We start from the raw sequence: 27,195 nt of genomic DNA, 5'->3' as shown, positions 1-27,195 counted from the left end.
GTAGGCATGTGAGTCAGCTCAGGCAGCCATAACTAATCCCACAGACTGGGGGGCTTAAACACAGACTTTTACTTCCTCACAGTGCTGGGAGCAGCCAGTCTGAGATGAAGGTGTTGGCAGGCAGGTTCCTTCTGAGGCCTCTCGCCTTGGCTTACAGACGGCCACCTTCTCCCTGTGTCCTCACACGGTCTTCCCTCTGTGTGTGTCTGTGTCCTAGCCGCCCAATCTCATAAGGACACCACCCTATTGCATTAGGGTCCCCCCATCACAAACTCATCTCACTGCAGCTGCCTTTCCAAGGGCGCTGCCTCCAAACGCAGACACCTCCGGAGGAACCAGGGCTAGAGCTGCAGCCAGAGGGGTGGCGGAAAGAGACAGGTGTGATGTGGGAAAAGCTGGAAGGAAGGTAAAGCCATCACCCCGTCCCACCTCCCCCACACGGCCCATGCATGCCTGCCTCACCTGTCTGCCTTTCCCTGTTGGCTCCTGTCAGAACAAACCACTGTGGAGGAGAGACAGATGCAGAACAGAGAACCATCCACGGCTGCCAGAGGTGGGAAGAGACGGTGGAGAAGAAGGGCATCTGGGGGTGCCTTGGTGGGAAGCTCCAAATGCTCCCTAGGACTCTACACACTGCTGAGCTGGGGAGAGACACCTCTGCTGAGACCACACAGTACACGGATGACCCCGGAATACTAGGACCTAAACAAATGAGTAGGGGTTGGTTCCTTAGAAAAGGTTAGACAAGTGTCGAGGCCATGCTGGCTGCAGGGATAGGAACCTGGTCCTTTGGACGGAGCCTCTGGGCACCACACAGGACATGTGGGTCTGACCACAGACCCTGTGCCGTCCCCTCCCGCTCCTCCTTCAAGCACTCTTATGGTCTGGCCTGCTCCTCCACGTCTGTCTCAACACCAGTATTCCAAGAAAACCATTCAAAAATTGCAACACCCCTCAAAGTAAGGAATGGCAGCACCGTGGAGGTACCTGAGAAGACCAGGAGACCTGGTCCCAGCTGGACCATGGAGCCAGTCCCAGCTGGGCTCCTGTCTTCAAGGGTTCCCGGCTCTGCTCAGGCACTGTCAAATGCACAGCAAGGTGCATCTGTCCTCTCGCCTCGTCCCCCACTCCTTGTCCCCTAGGCAAGGTTCAGGATCACCAACAAGGTGTTCCTGCCCCCAGCTTCCCCTGCTGCTCTCGTCTGCTCACCTGAGAGATCCTCACGAGGGAGGCACCCCACTACCCAATGAAAAATTCAGTATCAACATTCATGAGAAGCACAGAGGTAGAAAGTGTGGCCAGGGAGGGGCCCTGCTACCCTGCCTGCCCCTCCCCACCACAGACTGGCCCAGTTCATATGCCCAACCTCAGGGATGCTGGGAGCCTATGTTGCACCTTTGCACAGATCAAAAACAAAAAAGATTCTCCTTCTTCAGACTCTTCATTTCCAGGTATTTTTAAACTGTCATTTTCTGGTATTCATTAAAATGAGACATTTTACTTCCACTTTCCTGAATTCTCATATTAGATGTATAAATCCATGGTTTTTATTATGTGAATGGTACTCTCTTTGATGTGGCATCCTTGAGCAAATGCACAGCCTGCACAACTGTATACAGAGGCCCTGCCTAGCCCTCTATCTGCTAGTGCTAGAGTTGTACCCAGAAGGCTGGCCCCTTCCCTCTCCTCTTAGTTGTTCACAGAACAACCCCTACCTACACACAAACACATATACAATGATATATGAGCCAAAGCACACCTGGGTTCCAGAACCACCTGCTACTTGGATGCCTTCCTTGTGAAGCCAAACCAGCATCGAGGTATCCTGACCCACTCTGCAGATCAGAGAGTCCACATCCTGTCCACAGGGGAATCTCCTGGAGGCCAATGTTCCCCCACCCCCATCATCTGTCCAACCTTCCTCCCCCAGGATGAACATAAGTGTCCCTGGAAGAAGAGAAGCCCCCAGCATCCCCCAGTGCCCTGCTCAAAGCCCCTCCTTCAGTTGTGTACCTGATCCCCCAGGCTAGTGACTGGTTCCCTGTCCTGGTTCTCACAGCTCCCACACGCCTCCACTGCTTCATATACCCACTGGTGCCCCAATTTCTTGTTTCTGTTTGTTACACTCCACAGAAGGTAGACTCCTTAAAGATGGGCCTTTCTTCCCCTCACCCTTGTGGCTTTGGGGTTACACTGAGCCCTACAGCACTAGCCACAGGATGGCTGCCTTGCCCCAAAACAATAAAGCTTATGTCATTCTACATATTCTTGGTGTCATGCACAGTGAGCTCAGGGCTAGGGAAGCAGGATACAAAGGGCAAGCTCTCATTATCAAAATAAGAGGAGGGGGTAGGCCAAAGACATGGCTCTGAAGACCACTGAACATAGCAGTGTTTAAGAAGGAAGATTTTACACTGAACCTAGCAGTGTTTAAGAAGGTCCCCTGAGGGCCGCCAGTGCCCTCCTGATAACCAGGCCTCCCTGATGGCTGATTTTCATATTCCTCTTGGCTTCACCTGCAGGGAGGACTCGGAAAGGCATCCTTCCTTCCCTAGGGAGTAAAAGTAATGGCTGCCTAATTCAATAGCTCTCACATTGTAAAGCACCGGCTAATAAAAAGCATTTATAGAAAATTCAGTGGAGAACTTTATATCCACACTCCCCCAGTAAAAGCCTGATCATCTCCAAATGTTACATGCTCACGTGGGTCAATGGCTGGGTGAGCCCAGCTCCAAACTCATACCAGAGTCTCCAACTGCTGTCAGACAGTATTCCACTGGCCTGCCTCACTTCTCCACTCTCTAGCCTCGAGGCTGCCCTGGGCTGGCCTCAGGGCTGGATGTGGGCCTCTGCTTCCCCCCACCCACAACCCTCCTACAGAAAGTAATAATTCTCACCATTGCACAGAGCACTCTTACTGCTCAAGGTCAGGGCCAGCCACACTGCCCTTATACTGTGAACCCCTGGGCTAAGCACTGATGTGCCTCAGGTCATTAATCCACTCATCCTAGAAATGAATCCATCAATGAGACAGAGAGCTCATGTAATCTGCCCAGAGCCACACAGAGTCTGGCTCTGGACACCACGCTCTTCAGCTCTGCTGACTAATCCCGGTCACATTAGTAGACAGTTCTGATTTGTATCTGACACTTTGGGGGATTTGTCCCAGGCTCTGCCATCTCCAGCCCCACCTGCCTGCTGGATCCTAAAAAGATAGGTGAGCATTCCAGAACCCATCTGGTCATTTCCCCAAGGCCCAAGAATTAAAGCATCCAAGCCAGAGAGCTGTGTCCTCTCTGGGGTCAGCTCAAGGCAGGGATGACCTGCCTTGGGATAACCTTGGGTTGTGTGCCCTCCAGAGAGCCCTGGCACCCCTGGACCACTCTGGGAAGGGGTGGGGAAAGCCCCAAGCCAGGTTTCCAGGCCTCCTGCCAGACACCCCCAATCACAGGGTGTGTTCAGCCCCCAGGGGCAGAGAATGCATGGCCACCCTATCCCACTCCCGCCACCCACGTCTCCATTCCCGCTGAGGGTATTCAAGATGGGGACAGTCACCCTATCCATCTCCCAGAAGGGGCTGGCATTGAAAGAAAAAAGGGCCAGAGGAAGGTTCAAAGGGTGACATAAGGAAACAGGTTTGAAGGGTTGTTTCTGATTTGCCCAAAGCCTCAGAATTATAAAGAAACCAGGTTAGGACTCAAAATACTATTGACTGGTGCCCAACCGATCCTCCTGTCCTTAAACCCTACAGAAAAAATACCCAGAATGCTCTTCCAGGCACTGCAGCCTAGAGATAAGGCAAGCCACTCAGAGCTCCTACATACCTGCCATGACCTCCGTTCCAACCCTCCTTCTGCCCAGGACCCCTGCCCACTTGGCTTCAAAGCCCCATGCATCTCCTCATCCAGGAAGCAATCCCCAAATCTTGAAGTGGCACAAACCACCCCCTCGTCCATGTCGTCCATGCCCCAACGCTCACCTGTGGTCTTCCTCAGCACCCTGCCTAGACACCTGCTCCAACTGTGCCTTCTCACAGGACTGGGGCTCTTAGAGTGTAGGGCACATAGTTTCAGCATCTCCTGCTCCCAATACAAGGGCTGAAACCCACATGCCAAAGAAACACAGCCTCATACTTTGGATCTGGGTGTGGAAAGCCTTAGCATAGGGGGCCAGGAAGGCCAATGAACAGAACAAAAGGAAGAGTGGTGGACACCAGCAGCTGCCTCCCTTGTCGTCTCTTTGTCTCCCCAAACCTCAGTCACCACCTCCTCATTTCCTCATCCTAAAATGGCATTTCTGGATGAGATCTTTCTGGTGAGTCCAAACTCTGACTGGTTAAGGAAGAACAATTTCCTAGGGCAGGATGTTAGACATACAGTAGTTGTGGCATCCACTAGGGGTTGCTTTTGCCCAGCCAGGACCCCTGGGAAGGACATCAGGAGTATTCTGGGCCAAGAGGAAGGGACCGGCCTGAACTGTGCAATGGAACAGGGGCTGTGTCTGGCTCTTTGTCAGGCCACAAGAGCCTGGACAGAGAAGAAATGGTAATGCTGTTCAACTACCAGAAGAGACAAGATGGCCTTGGACCACCCCGGGAACCAAATCAGGACTGTGGGGGGAAGTTCCAGGGAGGCTAACTTGCTTGTCATAAGAAAAAACATTCTAGAAATTAGAACTTTCTAACTAGATTCTAAAGATGCCAGGGATGCCTGGGTGGCTCAGCCAGTTAAATGTCTGCCTTTGGCTCAGATCATTATCTCAGGGTCCTGGGATTGAGACCTATGTCAGCTTCCCTGCTTAGCAGGGGGCCTGCTTCTCCATCTTCCTCTGCCTCTCCCCCCATACTCTCTCTCCCAAACAGATAAATAAAAGCTTTTAAAGATGTCAGCTCCATGAGAAAAGGGACTGTCTTGTTTTTAGTTGCCACTCTATCCCCAGCTTAGAACAGCAACTAGCACACAATAAATGCACAGTGATACATGAATGAACGAGTGAATGGATATCCATGGACACAATGAGCTCACCCTCAAAAGACACACATGGAATACCATCTGTCAAGCAGAGGACCCTGGCCCTGGTGAGAGCTAAGTCAATGATGGTTGGAACCATCCCCTCCAAAAAGCATTCTCAGACTGGGACACAATGATGCACTGGCACTGGCCAGTGAGCCTGTGGCCAACTGTTCATGAGCGACGTCTTATCTTCTCCCTCTGTAAGCTCTGCAAGGCCTGGCCAGTGCACATCCACAGCACAGGTGCCATAATGTCTGGCCCCTGCCTCATTCTAGGCCACACCCCACTACATTAATCAAGTATAGTAGGGTTTGACTTTGAGATGATATGTGTATGTTTTGGAGGTAAATTACAGCTCCTGCCTATTTCTTAGTCAAGCCTGATGGCACCAAAATAGCATGAGAAATGGGGGCTTGGTCTATAACGTTATCTAACTATTGGAATCAAACCTTATAAGCAACTCCTGCCATATAAGCCCTATTCTCTAGGTCTAGGATCCTAACGTTTCCACAGATCTTAAACATCCAACCTCTACATCTCTGAGGTTTTATTTTAAAGTTTGCTGGTAACTGAAGTGAACACCCTTGGCACCCTTCCTGGGTACATATCATGAACCTCATTACCTGCTAGCTGATGAAAAACACGGGGAAAGACAACATATTCTATTTGGCATGGTGTTATCATGAGTGGCTGGGGCCCCACGAGCCCCCAGAGCCAATTTAAATGCGTGATCTATAAAACCAAGAGGATTATGCTGACGGTGGTCTGCCAGGGATCCTTAAACATTACCCAGTTCAATTCACAAAGAACAGGGAGCTACTCTTGTTGGGAAGACAGACAGGTGCAGAGTGCATGCTGACTGTACCACTTACCAGCTCCATAATCTTGGTCAGGTTACTTTCCTGTCCCGATCTCAAGTTGCTCATCAGTTAATGGGGCTAATTCCTCACTACTCCATAGGATGGCCGTTAAGAATGTGTCTCCCATATACCAAACACTCAAGGAGTGGTGGCTATTACTTTCCAGGTGAGGAAGCCGGCCAGCACTAGACCCGCAGGAGCATGCGCACAGGGTCATGGCCTTTTCGGGAACAGGCCAGGTCAGAGACTCCAGGTCCATTGTCTCCTAAGTCCCGGCAATGGGGATCAGGGACCTGGGCTCAGTGTCAGTCCCTTACTTCCCCTCAAGAACTGACAATTTCTCCGATCCAGCCGCAGTTCCACCTCTCCTCTCTGCTTCTAGAAGGTCACTAAGGTGTTCCGGCCTCATGGGTTTCTGGGAGCTGGCTGGAGAGTCCCTTGTCCCAGCCTCAGCCCCAGTAGGTTAAGACCTTGATGAGGTTTGATTTTTTTATTAGAGGAACCCAGTGGGGTGAGGAGAAATTCCAATTCCTCCAACAGCTCCCTTAGAAGCATTTGCTTCATCAAGCCAACCACAATTAAGTAATTTACTTTTTTTCTTTAATCCACACTGGAGATGCATTGTCTAAACCAGCACCTTGTCCAATTAAAGAAAACACTTCTTGGCAACAGTTTCCGGCAGGGCTCTTATGAGGCGTAGAGGATCCTGGCTCTGGGAGAGAGCACAGGTGACGGTGCTGACATTTCAATTAGCTTTACTTTACTTGGGGAATTTATGCCTTTCTCTGGCATAATTATATCCCAAGCTTGCCTACTAATCCTCCCACCCTCAAAGTCACTGTCTGGCCTCACCTCCTCCTACAGGAAGTTTCTCCTGCCCCCCACCCCCAACCTCAATGACACTCCCCACTACCCTGCTCTGAAGCCCTCTGATGACAGTTTCTCACACAGCCTCCGAAACGGGCAGGAGCAAACAAAGCTCCTGTGTTTTCACAAAGTCTGATGAGAGAAGTCACAAGCAGCCGCCGAAGGCAGAAAACACGTCACTTCCTGATGGATACCCATGAGCAGACAGCAGAGGGGCCTAGTGTTCCCCAGCCTCAGCTCAGAGCATGCAGTGCCAGTGAGGCTGCCTTGGAGAGATGTAAAGAAGACTGTCAGGGAATGGATGTACCTTGGCCCCTGCCCGCTAGCAAGGGTTGAGCTTAGGTTCTGGAGTTGGGCTGCCTCAGTTCAAATCCCACCCTTTCTTCTGGAGCTCTCCAAAAACTAATTTCTCATCCTTTTTTTAGGATTTTATTTATTTGAGATAGAGAGAGCAAGACTGAGTGAGCAAGAGAGAGAGCATAAGCAGAGAAGGAGGCAAAAGAAAAGAGAGCTACAGGCTCCCTGCTGAGCATAGAGCCCAACTTCGGGTTTGATCCCAGGACCCCTGGATCATGACCTGAGCTGAAGGCAGACGCTTAACTAACTAAACTACCCAGGCGCCCCTAATTTCTCATCCTTTATAATGAAGATGAAAATAGCTCCCACATGGATGAAACTTAAAGATACTAGACTACATAAAATAAGCCAGTCATGGCATAAAAATAGACACATAGACCAGTGGAACAGAGTAGAGAGTCCAGATATGGACCCTCAACTCTATGGTCAAATAATCTTTGACAAAACAGGAAAAAATATATAGTGGAAAAAAGACAGTCTCTTCAATAAATGGTGCTGGGAAAACTGGACAGCTATATATAGAAGAATGAAACTCAACCATTCTCTTACACCGTACACAAAGATAAACTCAAAATGGATGAAAGACCTCAATATGAGACAGGAATCCATCAGAATCCTAGAGGAGAACATAGGAAGTAACATCTTCGATATCAGCCACAGCAACTTCTTTCAAGATATGTCTCCAAAGGCAAAGGAAACAAAAGCGAAAATAAACTTTTGGGACTTCATCAAGATCAAAAGCTTCTGCACAGCAAAGGAAACACTCAACAAAACAAAGAGGCAACCCACGGAATGGGAGAAGATATTTGCAAATGACAGTATAGACAAAAGGTTGATATCCAGGATCTATAATGAACTCCTTAAACTCAACACACACAAAACAGATAATCATATCAAAAAATGGGCAGACAATAGGAACAGACACTTCTCCAATGAAGACATACAAATGGCTATCAGACACATGAAAAAATGTTCATCATCACTAGCCATCAGGGAGATTCAAATTAAAACCACATTGAGATATCACCTTACACCAGTTAGAATGGCCAAAATTAGCAAGACAGGAAACAACATGTGTTGGAGGGGATGTGGAGAAAGGGGAACCCTCTTACACTGCTGGTGGGACCGTGTGGAGATTCCTTAAGAAATTAAAAATAGAGCTTTCCTATGACCCTGCAATTGCACTACTGGGTATTTACCCCAAAGACACAGATGTAATGAAAAGAAGGGCCATCTGTACCCAAATGTTTACAGCAGCAATGGCCACGGTCGCCAAACTGAACGAACCAAGATGCCTTTCAGTGGATGAATGGATAAGGAAGATATGGTCCATATACACTATGGAGTATTATGCCTCCATCAGAAAGGATGAATACCCAACTTTTGTAGCAACATGGACAGGACTGGAAGAGATTATGCTGAGTGAAATAAGTCAAGCAGAGAGAGTCAATTATCCTATGGTTTCACTTATTTGTGGAGCATAACAAATAACATGGAGGACAAGGGGAGATGGAGAAGAGAAGGGAGTTGAGGGAAATTGGAAGGGAAGGTGAACCATGAGAGACTATGGAATCTGAAAAACAATCTGAGGGTTTTGAAGAGGCGGGGGGTGGAAGGTTGGGGGAGCCAGGTGTGGGTGGGTATTAGGGAGGGCAGAGATTGCATGGAGCACTGGGTGTGGTGCAAAAACAATGAATATTGTTATGCTGAAAAGAAATAAAAAAAATTTTTTAAATCTTTCTCAAAAAAATAAATAAATAAAAATTTAAAAATAAGCCAGTCACAAAGAGGAAAGATTGTATGATTCCATTTATGCCTATAGTAGTCAAATTCATAGAGGCAGAAAGTGAAAGGACAGTGGCCAGGAGGTGGGGGAGGGCTGGGGAGTTGTTTAATGGGCACTGAGTTTCAGCTGGGAAGATGGAAAAGTACTGGAGATGCATGGTGGTGTTGATAGCACAACAATATGAATGTACTAGAACTAACCACGTGAAAATGGTTTAAATGGTGAATGTAATGCTATATGTATTTTACCACCAAAAAAAAAAAAAAAAAGCTTCAATCTGGTAGAATGGATGCGAGGGTTCAATTACAGCATCTACATAGGGTTTAGAATAGTGCCTGGCACTGCCACCATGCTGGCCACATCCCAGTCATTCCAATGGTAACCCTTTCCCTCTTTGATCCTGGTATTCTGCCCCCTGGCTTGTTTCGCCTCATAGGAAAGTTTCTAAGAGTCAGGTCTCCCATGAAAAGATGCTCGGTGTCACTCATTATCGGGGAAACACAAATCAAAACCACAATGAGATCCCCCCTCAGTCTTTTGACACCTGTCAGAATGACTAGTATCAAAAAGACAAGAAATAACAAGTGTTGGTGAGGATGAAGAGAAAAGGGACCTCTGGTGCTCTGTCAGTGGAATTGCTAACTGGCACTATGCAAAACAGTATGAAGGTTTTTCAAAAAAACTTAAAAATGGAATCCCCATAGGATCTAGCTATTCCACCTCTGGGTATTTATCCAAAGAAAACAAAACAAAAACATGAATTTGAAAAGATATCTGCACCCCTATGCTTACTGCAGTATTATTTACAATAACTAAGATATGAAAGCAATCTCTTAGATTTGTCTATCGATGGATGGATACAGAATTTGTATATGTATACGATGCCACACTACTCAGCCATAAAAAAGAATGAAATCTTGCCATTTGCAACAACATGAATAGACCTAGAGAGTATTATGCTAAATGAAATAAATCAGACAACAAATACTATATGATTTCACTTATATTCAGAATAGAAATAAACAAAACAACAAAAATAGAAACAGATTCATAAATACAGAGAACTGGTGGTTGCCAAAGGGGAGGTGGGAGGGGGATGGGAAAAATAGGTGAAGGGGATTAAGAGGTAGAAACTTCCATCTATAAAATAAATTAAGTCACAGGGATGGAAAAGTACAGCATAGGGAATAGAGTCAATAATGTTGTAATGACTTTGTATGGTGACAGATGGTAACTAGACTTATCAGGGCAAGAACTGCATGATGGATAACCTTGCCAAATTACGGTGTTGTACACCTGAAACTAATATAGCGCTGTATGTCAACTATACTCCAATTAAAACTTTTTCTAAAGAGGGGTGGCTCAGGTGGTTAAATACCTGCCTTCAGCTCGGGTCATGATCTCAGGGTCCTGGGATCAAGTCCCATATCAGGTTTTGTGCTCAGTGGGGAATCTGCTTCTCCCTCTGCCTGCTGCTCCCCCTGCCTGTGTATGCGCTCTCTCTCTCTCTCTCTCCAACAAATAAATAAATAAAATATTTTTTTAAAAAATTCTAAAGAAATAATCTCAGATCTTGAGCCCCTCCTCCCTCTGACTGATGGCTCAGTTCATAAAGTTGCCTTTGCCCAATATCCTCCATCCACTGTCCCTGCTTAGTATGTTCACCTGCACCATCCCACCAGGGTGAGCTTGGTTTCTGAAATAACTCTTCAGGTTTTGGCACCAAGGTCACTATCCACTATAATAAGCAGGACAAAAAAAAGTGAGGTTCTGAGAAGGAAAGTAATATACCCAGGGTCTCATGGCTGGTAGAAGCTGAGCAAGGATTCAGTGCTAGTTCTCTCTAACCCCAAAGTCTAAATTCTTGCTACTAAATAGCCATGCTCTCACCCCAAAAGCAAAGAGTAAATGCTATCCTGTTTGTCTCACTCAAGGCTATACCTCCAACACTGTGAAATAAGACTAAGCTGTCTTCCTCTTTTTTTTTCAAGATTTTATTTATTTATTTGACAGAGAGAGAGACAGAGACAGCGGGACAGGGAACACATGCATGGAGAGTGGGAGAGGAAGAAGCAGGCTTCCCACTGAGCAGGGGGCCTGATGCGGGGCTTGATTCCAGGACTCTGGGATCATGACCTGAGCCAAAGGCAAATGCTTAACCAACTGAGCCACCCAGGCTCCCCAAGACTAGGCTGTCTTCTTCGCTGCCCCATCCATTCTCTGGAAACTGGGAGAAATGCAACTCAGTTTCTTTTTTCTTTCTTTACCACCACCATCCCCCACCAGTTCTAGAACACTACTATTCACCCTTCAAAACCCAAATAAAATGTGATCTCCTTTGAGAAAACTTTAGAGATGGCCCCACTCCTTGGGCTGGATTAGATATCCCTCCTCTATGTCTCTAACCTTTTCTCTATCCTTCTGCTTTTAACTCTGCTTGTAGCTGATGTCCATTCCTCCACACAGGACTCTCAGCTTCCTAAGGGTTGTGTCATACTCATAAAATCCCAAAAATGGGGTTTTTCTGAGCCTAGGGAGCCCACCATAGACCAACGGATCCCAAACACAAGGCTGGAAGGAACAGGAAAAGAATATAAAGGCCTTCCGGAACTTGAAGGTGGAACTTCAAGATGCAATCAAGCCCAGATTTTGAGAATGAAGTGTCTTGGACTGGTCAACATCATTGATTTCAAAAGCACATAAAACCCTGCAAACTCTATTCAACTCTTGTTTCAAGGATTATTTTCATCAGCTGGTCTTATCTAAATGCACTGCCCCTCTCAACTTCCCCACCAGCACCCAAGCTCCTCCCAGATAAAGACCCTGGAGGCAGACTTACTCACCCTCCAAGCTTCCCTTTAAGACCCAGGTGTGAGAATCTGGACAATTCAAGCATTTTGCTGTATTTTTCCCTGCAGCAAAAGGAAAGGCACAGCAATGATAATGCAACATTAAGATTAAAAAATATAAATCATTCATAAGCATGAAAAGAGGGTCAAGGTGCTGCTAAAGTTTTAATTACAGATAGTAATATTCCTTTTTGCAGGAATGGACTTTCTGTGCAGTCATCGAAAACACTGTATTCCTGCGAGAGCATGGGCACAGGTGCCATTACAGGCTGTTCGTTCACACCGTTGAGAGGAAGCCCCGGGCTCTTCTGGATAGTTCCTTCATCTGCAGCTAATGCAGGGAAATCCAACATTAAGTATTTTCTGCCTTGGTTGCATGTTAGATTCCCCTTGGAATATTTTTTGGGTTTTTGTTTTTGTCTTTGTCTTTGTTTTAAACCAAGGCCTAAGCCCCAGTCCCAGAGGTTCTTTTGAAATTAGGGTCATTTACTACATTATGCTGCCCACTGCCCATCCCCCCTGCCACTCAGCCATCCCTGCTAACCACTCCCCTGGGCTGGCCATCTCCACCACCACCACCATCACCCCTGCTGCTGCTGTCTTCTGGGTTCTTGTCGCTTTGCGTGGGAATTACTGTGTTACCCAGGGTGCCTGGGTGGCTCGGTCAGTTAAGAGTCTGCCTTCGGCCCAGGTCATGATCCCAGAGTTATAAGACAGAGCCCTACATCGGGCTCCCTTCCCAGGAGAGGAAGTATGCTTCTCTCTCTTCCTGCCACTCCCCCTGCTTATGTTCCCAGTCTCTCTCTCTCTCTCTCCATCTCTCTCTCTCTCTCTCTCTGTCAAATGAATAAATAAAAAAATCTTAAAAAAAAAACTATTATTGTGCCTGATCTCCCCCATCTTCACCCCCACCCCCTGTGATCTTTCTTACCCCCTAATAGGGACCATTTCAATGTAACGGAGGAGACATAAGGCCTGGACAAATGGGATGGGGTTGGGAGACAAAGGAATCTCCCTGTGGCCCCACGAAGCATGAGGGTGGCATGCGACCACCAAGAGGAAGGCCCTGGCAATAAGATCCAGCACCTGGATCTGGTCACTGTGGTTACACGGTGATCAAAGCACCACCTGCTCTGGCATGTGCCAGACACATAGGGACAGAGAAAAAAGACTATCTCCATTATCAGGCACTCAGGGTCCATGGAGAAACCAGCACATAAACAGAGCAGCTGTGCATCTGACCACTGCCCTCCTGAAGGGCTCCCAGAGCTGTGGGAGTCCATGGTGGCACCTGGCTCAGTCTGTGGGGTCGGCAAGGGTTTCCAGAAGAGCTCATCTTCCTGGATGTGCCACGTGGACTTAAGGAGCACTCTCCCACATTATCTCTCTGTGAAGATTCCTGACGCTGTTACAGACCCCATTTATGGATGGGGACACTGCTGCTTGGGAATATGGAGTAACTTTCCCAAGACCTGGCATGTTTGTAATATGGAGTAACTTTCCCAAGACCTGGCATGTTCGTAGCCAAGCTCTCAGCAACACCAATAGGAGTCAGATGAGCAGATCAGGTGAGGGTGTTAGGGGTCACCGGTCCTCAAGCAAGGGTCCCCACCTGCCCGTGGTCCCCACACGCTCACCATATCAGGGATGATACTCTTCCCTTCCTATCCCCCAGAACCTGAGAGAGGTGCATCATGCCCTCACAGGCCAGCATCCAGGTACACGCAGCCTACACACCTATTAACACCTGTCCTCGGACATCGCCAGTGTTGGTGTTGAAGAAGGGTCCGTTGTCCTGGCAGGAGCCTGGGCCCAGCAGATCTCAGGAGGTTCAGGTAAATCACCAAGAGGTGAAGTCCGCTGGTTTAGACAGGCCTGAGGGCAAGGACCTCAACCCCACCTAGTCCTAGCAGAACAGGAGTGCAAACCTCCATTAGCACCTCACACTCCAGCCAAGGTCAAGCAGGAAACCCAACCCCTTCCAGACCTGCAGGTGTACCTCTGCCCACCTTTACCAGCTCCTGAGACTTGTCTATGGTTGGCTAATGTTGCAAGACAATTGTGTACAGATGTTTTTTCTCCCTACCTGTCCCCTTCCCACCACCACCCCCCCTTGCTCCTGGCCCCAAAGCAAGTAGCTGGGTCTACCCTCATTGCCTCAGGAAAGATATACTACATAGCAAAAAAATGGAAGGAAAAAAAAAAGCCAGTCTTCCTGGATTTTAGGCCCCAAAAGTCCAAGTCTCAAACCCAAGTCTCTGTCCAAGGGTAACAGAATCACCAAGAGGGCTATTGAAACACAGCTACTGGGCCCTGCCCCCACCGTCTCTGATCCCCAGGACTGAGGTGGGTTCTGAGAACTCCCATTTCTAACAAATGCCCAGGGAATGTTGACACTGCTGGTCCAGGGGTCACTCTTTAAGAACCCCTGCGCTACTCCAGTGCTTTTCACTTTGCTGTATACTAGAGACACCTGGGGAGCTTTCCAAATGTCCCATCCTTGGCATACCTGACATTCAGATCTCAGTGCTGGGCCAGGCATGAGCGCTGGAAACTTAGGGACGCTCTCCTGGTGATGCCATTGTGCAGCCATCGAGGCGGGAGGCAGAAGGATGGTTTTCACAGCCTGATCTGGGCGCTCTGTCTAGCCTCTCCTAGCTCACACAGGCCAGTGCTCTCACACCCAACCCCACTGCTTTAACCACACCCCATGACCATTCTGGTTCTGTGTGCCATCCCCAAGTGTGCTGCCTGGAGGGCTCTGCCCCTATACACCCATCCTCCTCCCCCTCCTCTGCACCCTACCTACAGTCCTCCCAGGACCCTCCATCCCCATCTGCACACCCAGGTCTCCCTGCCACCCCAGCCTGCACGCGGAGGACCATTTTTCACATTCGTTTTTGTGTTCCCGGAACCTGGGAGAGCGCTGTACCCACAGCAGAGGCTCACTGATGTTTGAATGGGTCCTGAAATAATCATCCTTCCACTCAGACCGCATCCCGACGGCCAAACTCTGCCTCACACACCATGCAGTAAAAGAGAAAGAGGCAGCAATTTGGCCTTTCAGCAAGACATGAAAAGAGTGATCTTTAAACACCTGCAGGACAGCAAGAAGGAAGGAAAGGACAACTTCCCCGTGTCACCTGGGGCACAGCACTGAAGCTCCAGGTGGAGATCCTGAAACAGGCACATTCCAGGTCAGGAGCACGTTGTTTCCGTGGTGACCGGCGCTTCCGGAAGGCCTCTAGGCAGGGTGCGGATTCCACCAGCGACACTCCTTGGAAGGGCAGAAAGCAGGCGGCTGACTGACGGGCGCCGTGAGCCACGATACGGCCTGGGAAGCAGGAAGAGAACGTTGTTCTACAGGGCGGGAAGAAAGAGGAAGATGGACAGACAGCCTAGCAGGGTGGGCTTCCCCTATTCTGGAGACCAGGATGGGGCCGGCTACACTTCCAGCAGCTTTCAAATCCTCCCCCCTAGCTCAGAAAACATTTTCCTTTTATGCTTAAACAAGCTCCAGCAGATTTCGGTACTAGCCTCCAAACAAGGGTCTGTCTCCCCTTGGTGCAAAAACGTTAGGATAATTAATCAGAAAACTCCATATCTGTTTCATTCCTAAGGCTGTCATTATCAGGTACAATAAGCAGAGGGAGGACAAGAGCGTGCGTGATGCTCTCCTTCCTTCCCATGCATTTAAACCTAATTTGGTTAATAACACGCAATAAATAAATAAATTAGTTAGTTAGTTAGTTAGTTAGTTAGTTAAATGAGTGCCAGGTTTCCTCCCCCCACCCCCAGCCACAAACATTCACAACAGCGCTCCCGGCCAGCATCAGCGGCGTCTGAGCACCGGTTAGAGACGCGAATTCCAACCCAGCCTTATATCCGGGGTCGTGTCGAGCCTCAACAGCCCTCTAGGTGATTCTGAGGCACAAGAAAGTCGCGACCCTCAAGTTCACTAGTCACCGAATGCCCTCACATACATCATTCCCGCACCCATTCCACACGCCCAAGTGAATAACTCCTCTTCCGGTTGGGCCTCTGAGGAAGCGGAAGCTCAGGGCAAGGCGGCCTCGCCGGAAGTCGTGTGACCGGAAGAGGCGGGCGGGGCAGCTCCCCTCCCCCTACACACACAAGGTTCATGATCCCTGCCACCCTCCCATTTAGCTCTTCCTGGTGCTGCTCTACTCCCGCATACCCCGGGAGACTCTCCACCTTCTGTGTGCTCCCCAGCCCCCTAGGTGCCGTGTTTCTGCTACCAATGAACCCAGCCTCTGCTATACCAATGAACTGTTAGCCTCAGGGGATGCTCCCTGCTGGGCCCACTTATCATTACCTTGGCTTTCAAGCAATCTTTTTTTTTCCTTTTTGTGTGTGTGTGTGTGTGTGTGTGGGTGGGGGGAGGTTGTTCTATAAAGAGAGAGACTGTCTTCTTTACCTTTGATCCTTCCCTGACCTGGGGTGGGTGGGGGGAGGTGTTGCCTAGCACATGGTTTTCTAACTGTGTCTTTCTAGCTCACCTACAATTTTACAGTCTTAAATTGAAATTGTGATGTACTGTATGGTGACTAAAATAACATAAGAAAAAAGAAATTGTAGAACTGTGAGTTCCACATCTACAGACAAGCCGGACATCCTTTCCCAATAAAGCAAGTTTTCTCTCTTTAGCATTGAATTGTGGCAGCCAAGCAGCTTCTTTGAAAGAGTTCACACTTCAGCAGTAAGCAGTCGTTTATTCCTCCTCCTGAATGATGGACTTGAGAGTCAGTAGGAGCTTCCCCGTGATGATGGAGCCAGAGCCATTCATACCAGCACTGTGCTGACCAGGAAATGAGAGAAAAAGGACATGTTGCTTCCCTGATGCCAGGTGTTGTCAACACTCACCCCTACTGAGACTCGAGGACAGAAGCAGGGAGAGAGGAGGACACTGAGAATGTGAGCAGGTGGGGAAAGCCCACACATCACCTCTCTCCCACCACCACCTCCTCCCAGGGTGTCAAGGGCATAGGCAATCTCCAGTCCCTTCTCAACATCCCCAGAACCACCACCCAACAGGGTCTTCCTAACAGTAGTGTCTCCCCTACTTACAGACTGTCTGCTTCTGGCCTTCACTCTTATCCTGACCGGGACACCCACGTGGCAGAGCCTGGGCCCAGGCACCTGAACCAACAGGGTCAGGAGTCTTGGAGGCAAAAACAGATTGACAAATACCAGGTCTGCAGGGCTTCTCCCTGAGAGAGATTTTCCAAGCCACCTCATCCCAGGGAGTGACTCAAAAGCAAGCAAATTCACAACTGAGCCAGAGTGGGGTTTATTGGATTGGTTGATATAATGAGCTGCTTCAGCTCAGGTGGGCATCTGCTTTCTTAGCCAGGTGCCAGCTACTGTAGGGTAAACAAAGTCACTCCACTACAGGCCTGCATCTCTGCCTCCCGTGGAGGGAAGCCTCATTCTTGACTCTCCACAGCCCCCCGGGGCTGCCCTGTCCACAGCTGTCAAGGATAATCTCTCCCTTTCAGAAGTGCTCACTGCTCTCGCTGCCCCCCGCCTGGCTCTGAGCTTCCTTTTAACCTGTGCTGTCCTGACCTTCATCCCAGCTTCTTTTCAGGCATCAGTTCTTTGGTCCTTTGGGGAGTCCACTCAAGATGGGTCTGATGGAGGAGTAGGGGAGGAGGATACAGACTAAAGCAGGAGGAGAGGAAGGAGAAGGGAGACTTCATAAGCCCAAAGTGTTATCTCCAAAATGATCAGACCCTCAGTGCTGCCAAGTTCAACTTCCTCTTAGCAGATCCTTCAGCCTCATTTTGATAGAACACTCTGTCTCTCCCTATACCTTGGATTTCATGACCAGCTACACCCTGTGCCAAGAAGACAAATAGAGGGAAGAAGAACTAGGATGACCAGACTTTACTTTTTGTACACTGATTAATAAACGCAAAATCTCCCTTGTTAATTCCTCATACATCTCTCAATTACCAAATGCTTAAAATCTGAGAATTCCACATTGCATATCATCACCTTTGTACTCTTTCAAGGACATCTCCCCTATGTTATTCGGGCCCTCACAACTCAACTGTAAGATCCTGAAAGGAGAAATGGCAGCCCATCCTATTTTGGTCCCCCCAACTATAATGTAGTCCTCCGGGGAGAGGGACTGCGCTCCACTTCTGTGGTCACTGCCTTCCAAACCAGCTGTCTGAATTTGGATTCCCATTATCCTGGTTGGTTCACTGCAATCTGGTCACACCCATTTGAAGCACTCACTGTCTTCATGAGCTTCTCATCCACAGGCCCCAGCAATAGGTCCAAAAGGCATTTCAACATCTGAGTTTGGCCCAGCTAACCCCAGGTGATAAAGGGGCTACAGGGAACAACCTCCACTTAATGGTGCAGGGCTTTCCCTTTCCTGCCATGGAGGGAGAGAAGCCGAGCAGGAAATGCCAGCCGAGGTCCCCTCTCCACCCAGAGCTAAATGGGAGCTTCATGGTCTCTGAGCATCATGACAATGTGCACATGGAATAAAATGTTCTTTCCTAGGCTCCATTCAGTACAGCTGGTTGAAAGATTTTATTTATTTTGAGGGGGAAGGGGCAGGAGCAGAGGGAGTAGAATCCACACTGAGTGCGGAGCCAGACACAGACTCAATCTCACAACCTTGAGATCATGACCTGATCTGAAATCAAGAGTCAGATGCCTAACCGACTGAGCCACCTAGGGGCCCCCAGAACAGCTAGTTCAAATGAGAAATGCCACGACTTCTGTCTGTAAATGCAAGCAGGCTTTGTTGGCGTGCTGGGGCTGATGGGGCAAGGAAAGGGAGAGTTTCTGAGGACTCTGTTTGCCTGGTATGTGGGTGGGGACTTCAGCTTCCCATGTCCTGCATTCCCACAGCATCTGCTGTCTGAAGTTTTAATTATGTTCAATGTAACACTGTCATGAACCAAACGGCCCCCAAATTTTTACTGCTTCTTAGCCGTGTACGGACTGGGGAGGGGGACCAGAGAAAATAACTGTAATGTCCTCTGGGCCAGACCTTCCTGTAGTGGAGTGACTTTGTTTACCCTACAGTAGCTGGCACCCGGCTAAGAAAGCAGATGCCCACCTTGCATTTTTTTATGGCTCCATGCGGCTGAGGTGCCGTCACATTCAAGATCTTAGCTCTACAAGGTCAAGGGGAAATGCACCAGGATCCACATTTGAGCAGAGGCAGCTGAGGTAGGGCTGATTCTAGCATCAGGTCTGCTGTCTCTTCATCTACACTTATTCTAAGTGTGAAAATGCTGTAAGAAATATCCAAACTCGGAAATCACACAAATGAGGGGAGATTATTTGCATTGCAAAAATATTTATTTTTTGAAGGATGTTCTTAAATGAGAAACACTTTGTATGTTTTTTAGTTGCATGTTTCCAAGATATTACTCACTTGTCAAAATAAAATTCACAAAGGTAGAGAAACTGAAAACTAAATTAATAGACTAAAACATTAAATATTTAAAAATATAACAACAATAAACTAAAAAAAAAAATAGAGCTGAACATAAGTTAAACATACCAAAGAGAAGAAATTTCTAAGCTCAAAAGAATAGAAGAGGTGGATATATCCCAGTAAAAATATATCTAGTAAAAATGAAATACATATAGTTAATCTTTAATAGCTAAAACAGATAACAGACTGATAAAAAACACAACAAACGCAGTTTAAAAAGGAAGAATTATCAATCAACACAAATGGAAAATATTCAACTCCACTTGGGAATCAAATAAATATACAAATTCTTTTTGGCATAAAAATTGAGCATAGACGAGGCACCTGGGTGGCTGAGTGGGTTAAGCCTAAGCCTAAGCCTAAGCCTTTGGCTCAGGTCATGAACTCAGGGTCCTGGGATTGAGCCCTGCACCAGGCTCTCTGCTTAGCAGGGAGCCTGCTTCCTCCTCTCTCTTTCTGTCTGCCGGCCTCTCTGCCTGCTTGTGATCTCTGTCTATCAAATAAATAAATAAAGTCTTTTAAAAAAAAATTGAGCATAGAATACCCAGTAATGAGGCACCTGGCTGGTCCAGTAGGCTGAGCGTCTGACTCTTGATATCACACCAGGTTATGATCTCAGGGTGGTGAGATGGAGCCCCACAAGGGACTCCATGATCAGCAGGGAGTCTGCTTGAGATTCTCTCTTTCCCTCTCCCTCCACCCCTCTCCCCACTGGCATGCTTGCTCTCTCTCTCTCTTTTTTCTTTAAGATTTTATTTATTTGTTTGTTTGTTTGTCAGAGAGAGAGAGAGAGAGAGAAAGCCCACAAGCAGGCACAGTGCAGGCAGAGGCAGAGAGAGAAGCAGGCTCCCTGCTGAGCAAGGGTCCCAATGAAAGACTCTGATCCCAGGACCCTGGGATCATGACCTGAGCTGAAGGCAGCAGCTTAACTGACTAAGGCACCCAGGCATCCTTCTCTCTCTCTCTGAATAAATAAAATAAAATCTTATAAATAAGTAAATAAATAAAATGCCCGGTGTTGATGAATATGTGGTGAGATGGGCAATATAATGTATTCCTGATAGAAGCATAAGCTAATGCAACTGTCTTGAAAAGCCATTGGAGAAATATGCATGCATGTGTCTATATTTATCTTTAGCCTTTTCTTTAGCTTTGGAAGAATGTGACTTTTGCAATTCTACATGCATATATAATGTACTGTAATATATATTAATATGTACTGTGTATCTATTATACTTCTATATATGATGTGCCACATATATGTATATACATACATATGTGTATGTATGTATATGTGTGTGTGTGTGTATATATGGAACATGTAGCATTTTATATATACAATGTATCATAAAAGACTCACATCTTGCCGAAGCTAAAGAGGAAAGTTAAAATGGAGACAAGAGCAAGACCAAAGGCTGCTCCTTGATACCACATAAATTGACACTTGCGTCTTCTATCAAGAGCAATCTGGCTTTTCCTCCATCTGTGTCTCTTGCAGAGGCTGGAGATGGCTTCAAGCTAATTCTTTCCTACAATAATTGGCCAATAGCCTTTCCAGTGGTTCTCAGATGTAAGCCTACATCAGAATCACCTGGAGGACCAATCAAAACACACATCACTGGGCTCCACTCCCCAGAGCTTCTGCTTTGACAGGCCTGGCAGAGGGGGGTAATTCTAGAATCTGCATTCCTCACCGGTTCCCAGACCAAACTTCGGAGGCACTGACCTGTAGTCCAGGTTCCATCAAGGAGCCCCACCTGAGGGGCCTCCTTGCTCCTCCACAGCTGGTAGAGCATCGTTGTACAACTCCACATTAGGAATGGAGGAGTGGGGACTTGCATCTGATCCCAGAGTCCAGTGTTAGACACCTACTGCTCAGACAGAAACTGCCTTGTATCCTCTCAGCACGCACGCCTCTTCTTTAACTATGAAACTGTCAGCCCCTGCGGAGCACGCACGCCTCTTCTTTAACTATGAAACTGTCAGCCCCTGCGGTAAAGGAACCAGTCGCCCTAGCCAACTGAATGCGTTCATCCCTTCAGTTTTCTCCCCTGCCCACAGCGTTTATGCTCGGAAGCCGTCCTTGGAGCGCCCTCTAGAGGGCGCAAAACTCTGCTGACACCCCAGCTCCGCTACTTTCTAGCTGTAACACCTGGGATGCATTCCTTTACCAGCATAAGCTTCAGGATCTTCATCAGCTAATGGGCACAGGAACACCGTTGCAACTATTAAATCAGCACTCAGCACAAGCAACTCATTATCATTTTTATTCACTGTCCAATCTCACCTGCAGCCTTCAGTTTCTCTAGTTACTAACCCAATCTGTCCTGTTTATTTTCCTTTGAACTATGTCCCTTTGCTTCCATACTGCAAAATGCTTTTTTAATGGTTTTAATGAAATAATACCTGTTTATTTTTCTAAGTCATCCATTGTGAAGTATAAAAGGGGCAACTCCCCATCCGTCTCTACCCTACTCCTCTGAAGTAACTACTGCTAACACTTGGGTGTGCACCTTTGGCGTTCTTTACATACAAACACACCAACATATAAATACGTATATATGTTCTATATACTTATATGTCTGCAAGAATGAGGTAGGGCCACATATTTTCCCACAACTTTTTCCTTGTCCCATTTTATGCTGAAAATTGCATTCAGGGGACTTCAGGTTTCCATTCCAACATGTCAAGAGCTTGGAAGTTTTCACTCCCACACTCACAACATGAAAAAAAGTGAACCAACTGAAAACCAGTGATGTTTCTGAGACCCATTAGATAATTGAGATCACAAGGCAAACCATCACCCCAAAAGCTGGAGAGACAGACAAATCCAGAGAGTCACAGCTAAGTGACAAGGTAAGAAAGCTTACCTTGAGCCAAAGCTACTGCAGCCATAAACTGGTAGGAACACCTCGGTGAAAACTCTGATGAACTCGTGAAGGTTGAGTGTGAACAAAGGGGAGAGTGAGAAGCTCCTAGGGACTGTAGGCTTGGGGAGGGGGGGGGTCTATGTTTTGTGGGCTTTACATTATCACTGTGAAGAGATGAGAAAGATCCCATGATTTGGGCATCAGGGGAAGGGAAAGGTCACTATTTTTAAATAACCCAAAGTAGCTCTATAAGAAAAGCCTACTCTCCAGGAAAGAAGCCCAGAGCCCTACCCATCTCCAGCCCCTCTGGCCTCACTGTCTCACCTAAGGAGGATGAAAAGCTAAGAAATATTTGTGAAGGTCACAGGCCAACTAAAGGACTGAAACTCACTCATGACATTGTAGAACACTTCCCTTCCCCATCCCTCCCTATCACACTAGCAGCGCTCCAGTATTACCCAGTGGTAGCTTGGTGGATTACAAGTGAAAGAGCTTAAGGCAACAATTCTACTGGGAGTCTCTAGAGAGATCCAAGGACAACAAGGAAGACATAAACAAGGAATCTGAAAGAGGAATTTTAAGCCTCTTTAAGCGGTAGCAAGCATTAAACAACCCAGTTCCTAGCAAGATCAACATGAAAGCTTCATACCAAGGGCCTATTTAGATTAGTTCCTATTACCTGACATATCATATCTGGCTTTTAAACAAAAATTACAAGGCATGCTAAAAGGCAAGAAAAAATAAAGTCTGTGATAAATGTGTTAAGAGTTCTAAGGAAAAAAGTACACAGCATACAAGAAGAGTAGGCTCGTGTAAGCAGAGAGATGGAAACTCTGAGAAAGAATCAAAAGGAGATGCTAGAAATCAAAACCACTCTAACAAAAATGTCTTTTGAGGGGCTCATCATTAGACTAGACATGGCTGAAGAAAGAATCAATGAGCCTGAAGCTGAGTCAATAGAAACTTCCTAAACCAAAATGCAAAGAGAAAAAAAAAGAATTTAAAAACACAAAAGAATATCCAAGAACTCTGCAACGATTTCAAAAGGTGAAATTGGAATGCCAGATGAAGAAGAAAGAGAAAATGGGCCAGAGAAAAACATCTGAAGTAATAATGGCAGAGGATTTTCCAAAATTAACAATTGATATCAAACCATGGATTCTGAACACACGGAGAAGGCCAAGCAGGATAAATTTCAAAATAACCTACACAAAGTATATCATAGTCAAACTGTAGGAAACTAAAGACAAAGAAGAAATCTTGAAAGAAATAGAAGAGAGAATGGATACCTTATCTATATGGGAACAAGTACAAGAATTACAACAGACTTCTCATCAGGAACCATGCAAGCAAGAAGAGGGTGGAATGAGATGTTTAAAGTATTGAAAGAAAAGCACCACTAACCTAGAATTTTGAATCCAGCAAGACTAGCCTTCAAAAGTTAAAGAGAAATATTTTCTAAAACAAACAAAATGCATCATCAGCAGATGTCCCCTGCAAAAAATGTTAAAAGAAATTCTTCAGAGAGAGAATGGCTGGGAAACTTGGATCTCAGAAAGAAAGGAAGATCATTATGAGAAGGAATGGATGAAGATAAAATAAAAGTCTTATTCTTAATTCATCAAATAAATTATTGTTCAGAGTAATAAAAGAAACAATGTATTAGTAACTATAGCTTATGAAATGATATTTGAAGGGGTGGGTGGAAGGAATTGAGAATACTCTGTTATAAAGTAATTGTACTGTGGCACCTGGGTGGCTCAGTGGGTTAAAGCCTCTGCCTTTGGCTCAGGTCATGATCTCAGGGTCCTGGGATTGAGCCCCACATTGGGCTTTCTGCTTGGCAGGGAGCCTGCTTCCCGCCCCCTCTCTGCCTCCTCTCTACCTACTTATGATCTCTCTCTGTCAAATAAATAAATAAAGTCTTTTTTAAAAAAATACTTATTTAAAAAAATAAGAAATAAAGTACCTGTAATACTCATAAAGTAATATAATGTTATAAGAAAATATATTTAGATTAATTATGTATCACATATGCACAGATAATTGCATATCACAAACTCTAGGGCAACCATTTAAATAATGTGTTGAAGCAGGATAATTTCAATGTAAGAAAGGAAAGAAAATAGAATCATATAAAATGCTCTATTAAAATTATAGATACGTGTGCCACACTCTTTCAATTGAGTGTTTAAAGCTTTCCATTTTTTAGAGGTTCAGGATAACTAAGGTGTAATTGTAAATTTTAAATTTCCCAAGAGCCACAGTGCTTCTTCCCCTTCTAAGACCTGTAGCCAAATGGTGACACACAACAATGCCCAATGAATATCTGTGAATTTGACTACAGAAGTTGGGTTATCCTTCTCTGACCCCTGGCAAGATGCCCTCTGATTGGATGAATCTGGTCGCTGGTTCCTTTTTGCATAACATACAGGGCTGGACTGGTTGCATGACTGTCTTTTCTGGAATCTCATTACCTTCCCAGTGGAAGGGGGTAGACTGGATGAGCAAAGAAAGGGCAAAAAACTACCAGGAGAACCAAAAATCTGGGGGAAAATAAAATATTTGTGACTTTCGTGAGTCGGCAAAGAGAAGAAGCCACACCCAGCTATCAAATCCCTGGCTACCCTCCAACATGTCCCTTCCTCAGGCCTCCTTCTCTTTTGGGGACATCTGCCTAGAGCCTCTATGCACTTCTGATGAACCATGGAGGGGTATTGGTTCCCTCCACTTCTGAGCATCAAGGGACTATGACCCACCCCCAGAAAGGTCAGCAGGGGTACATGTTACAATGGCCAATAAAATATCAGTATATAAGAGCCAATGTGTCTCCATCTTTCTTTCCCCCACCTTTGGTAATTGAAGATGTTGCAAATGGTGAACCGTGGACCCTGAGTGAAGAAGAACTGGTTGGCATAGATCCCACTATGAACCTGAAGCATGAACAAGAAATAAAACTTTGTTGTTTAAAGCTCCAGGGCTTTTTTTTTTTTTTTTTAAACCATTCCCTCACTCCTGTGAATCAATCACCAAGGCTCTGAGAATATTTATCCGATAGAACCCTCGGGGTATACACACCAGTTTAAATTCACACGCAGCTAGTGAGGTCATCTTACAGCTTAGTTAGTAAATTCAATTTCTCCTAACCAACGTATTTTATAACTTAAGTGGATAAATGCATTTCTTTTTTTTTTTTAAGATTGTATTTATTTATTTGAGAGAGAGAGAGAAGCACAAGCAGGGTGGAGGGGCAGAGGGAGAAGGAGAAGCAGACTCCCTATTGAGCAGGGACCCCAACATGGGCCTGCATCCTGGGACTCTAGGATCATGACCTGAGCCAAAGGCAGAGGCTTAACCGACTGAACCACTCAGGCACCTCAGATAAATGCATTTCTTATAACAGACCTGGTTCCCAAGTCTAAGAGACTAACCCATTAAACTCACCAGTTCCTTCTTCTCATTAAGGGCTAGTTACATGGGGGAGGAGCTTATCTTTGAAAAGCCTGGGCCCCCACCTAGCCCTTCATTTCTCAAGCTCTGATGGGAACTGAAGTGAACATCCCCTCTCTTCCCAATTACAACACAGCTGTGAAAGTCCACAGGGCTCAAGATCATTACAGCTTCGCTTCTATAACTAAAGTCAATCTGTGAAAAGAAAGGCAGCAATGCCTGATTCCCCCAATAGTACAATCATTATTTCTTTTAAAGAAGTCCTATATATTGAAGTGCTTGGGTAGCTCAGTCAGTTAAGTGTGTGCCTTCGGCTCAGGTCATGATCTCAGGGTCATGAGATCAAGCCCAGCATCCAGTTCCACACTCAGTTTGGAGCCTGCTTGAGATTTTCTCTCTCCTTCTCCCTCTGCCCCTCCTGCTCATGCTTTCTCTCTCACACACTCTCTTCCTCTCACTCAAAAATAAATAAATCTTTTACAAAATAAAATTTAAATTAAAAAAAAGAAATGCCAATCCCATGAAGGATTAACAAAATCAATGTGCTAGGAGAGACAGGTGAAAATAGAAAAAGAAGAGCCAGTTAGAGACACATGACAACAGTAGTTTTCCAATTTTCAAATGCAGTATGAAAGAATTAGGAAGAGCATAGGAAAATTTGGCTGCTTGGATCAAATACCCAGATATTCTGATTCAGTGTCTGCAGAGGGGCCCAGGGCATGGTGCACAGGCTTCCCAGCCAATTCTACATGGCAGTCTCAGCACCACACCTTGAGAAACAGGACCCAGAGAAAGCAGAATGGTTCCATCCAGTGCACAGGTTGAAGAGGGACCCACACAGGGATATCTTAGCTCACTGAGTCTTATCCCTGGGGGCATATGGGCATCCTTTTTTTTTTTTTCTTAAGTACTAATGCCTGAAAATACTAATGGTTCAGAATCCCCGAGCACCTGCAGATCTGGAAAGTTCCCCCAGAGATTCTGATGCATGGCAGGCTGAAGGCCACTACAACTGGACATAAAGGCTCGCCCAGAGGCGACTGCCTGCTCCGTCCAGGCCTGGCTGCCTGCTCAGGCTGTCCATCACAAACCCTGGCGACGGGGCAGAAAACAATTTGGCTGAAAGCAAGCTGGCCAGAATACAAGTCTTAAATCCTTCAAACAGGAGAGAAACCCGGAAGCATGGCCGAAGCAACAGAGCAGACATAATTGACTTTAAATGAATTCAAAACTTGAAAAACAAGGAACTCCAGCCCCCGAAAAAGTCCAGAAAATTTTCTTCTGCAATTTCTTTCGCTGATGAGTTTCCATTGTTGCTGATTTCCTTTCATAAGAGCAACCCATTCTTACGAAAGAAATGTGAAAATCCAGCCAGCAGAAAGGAAAGGTGGAGAATATCCGTAATGCCACCCGTTCCATGACAATCAATAGAGCGACTCAGAATCTCCTTCTAGACCTTTCCTTATGCAGATACGTGCATCCATTTTTGTCTAATACTATTTTGCCAACGAATCCCATTAGGTATTTACAGTGATCCACACCGTCCTTGTTCTAAAAAGCACAGAAGAGGGAGTTGTAGCTAAGAATAATTTTACATACATAAGAAAAAAGAATGTAAGAAAAAAAGGAGGTTCTGAAAAACTATCAGAAACTCTCAA

At 46.4% G+C, this 27,195-nt stretch overlaps 1 long non-coding RNA gene across 1 annotated transcript in view; it reads right to left on the bottom strand.

The window, feature by feature from the left end:
* LOC116597025 overlaps positions 1 to 15,746 on the bottom strand; it is a 34,814-nt gene extending 19,068 nt beyond the window's left edge. Inside the window, exons 1-2 of the long non-coding RNA XR_004288446.1 lie at positions 15,582 to 15,746; positions 14,875 to 15,065 (exon numbers count right to left, since the gene is read on the bottom strand). This is a non-coding gene — a long non-coding RNA (uncharacterized LOC116597025). The remainder of the gene's footprint in view (positions 1 to 14,874; positions 15,066 to 15,581) is intronic.
* Positions 15,747 to 27,195: the final 11,449 nt, after the last annotated feature.

This window comes from Mustela erminea, chromosome 8 (assembly GCF_009829155.1).
Source record: "Mustela erminea isolate mMusErm1 chromosome 8, mMusErm1.Pri, whole genome shotgun sequence".
NCBI lineage: Eukaryota > Metazoa > Chordata > Mammalia > Carnivora > Mustelidae > Mustela > Mustela erminea.
This window is presented reverse-complemented; position numbering and strand designations above follow the sequence as displayed.